Here is a 1,331-nt window from a genome sequence, read left to right on the forward strand (position 1 = left end):
TAATTCCAAATCATGCGTCGTATAATTTTGCTCGTGAATCTTCAATTGTCTAGACGCATAAGCAATCACCTTCGTCCGTTGCATTAATACACAACCGAGACCTTGTTTTGATGCGTCACAATAAATCACAAAATCATCATTCCCTTCAGGCAATGACAATATAGGTGCTGTAGTTAGCTTTTTCTTCAATAATTGAAACGCCTTCTCTTGTTCATCCTTCCATTCAAATTTCTTCCCTTTATGCGTTAATGCAGTCAAGGGTTTTGCTATTTTGGAGAAATCTTGGATGAATCTTCTGTAGTAACCAGCCAATCCTAAAAATTGACATATATGCTTCAGAGTTTTTGGGGTTTCCCACTTTTCAACGGTTTCGATCTTTGCCGGGTCCACCTGGATACCTTCTTTGTTCACTATGTGACCGAGGAATTGAACTTCTTCCAACCAAAATGCACACTTTGAAAACTTAGCGTACAGTTTTTCTTTCCTCAATACTTCTAGCACTTTTCTCAAATGTTCTTCGTGCTCTTGATCATTCTTTGAGTAAATAAGTATGTCATCGATGAAAATAATGACAAACTTGTCAAGATATGGCCCACACACTCGGTTCATAAGGTCCATGAACACAGCTGGTGCGTTAGTCAATCCAAACGGCATAACCATAAACTCGTAATGACCATAACGCGTCCTAAAAGCAGTTTTTGGAATATCATCCTCCTTTACTCGCATTTGATGATATCCAGAACGTAAATCGATCTTCGAATAAACTGACGAGCCTTGTAGTTGATCAAATAAGTCGTCAATTCTCGGCAGTGGATAACGGTTTTTGATGGTAAGTTTGTTCAACTCTCTGTAGTCAATACACAACCTAAATGTACCATCCTTCTTCTTGACAAACAAAACAGGAGCTCCCCATGGTGATGTGCTTGGTCGAATGAAACCACGTTCTAATAGTTCTTGCAGTTGGCTTTGTAGTTCTTTCATCTCGCTGGGTGCGAGTCTATAAGGAGCACGAGCTATTGGTGCAGCTCCTGGTACAAGATCTATTTGAAATTCAACAGATCGATGTGGAGGTAGTCCCGGTAATTCTTTCGGAAATACATCGGGAAATTCTTTTGCGACGGGAACATCATTGATGCTCTTTTCTTCAGTTTGTAATTTCTCGACGTGTGCTAGAACAGCATAGCAACCTTTTCTTATTAGTTTTTGTGCCTTCAAATTACTAATAAGATGTAGCTTCATGTTGCCCTTTTCTCCGTGCACCATTAAGGGTTCTCCTTCTTCTCGTACAATGCGAATTGTATTTTTATAACATACGATCTCCGTTTTCACCT

Source organism: Rutidosis leptorrhynchoides, chromosome 9 (assembly GCF_046630445.1).
Source record: "Rutidosis leptorrhynchoides isolate AG116_Rl617_1_P2 chromosome 9, CSIRO_AGI_Rlap_v1, whole genome shotgun sequence".
NCBI lineage: Eukaryota > Viridiplantae > Streptophyta > Magnoliopsida > Asterales > Asteraceae > Rutidosis > Rutidosis leptorrhynchoides.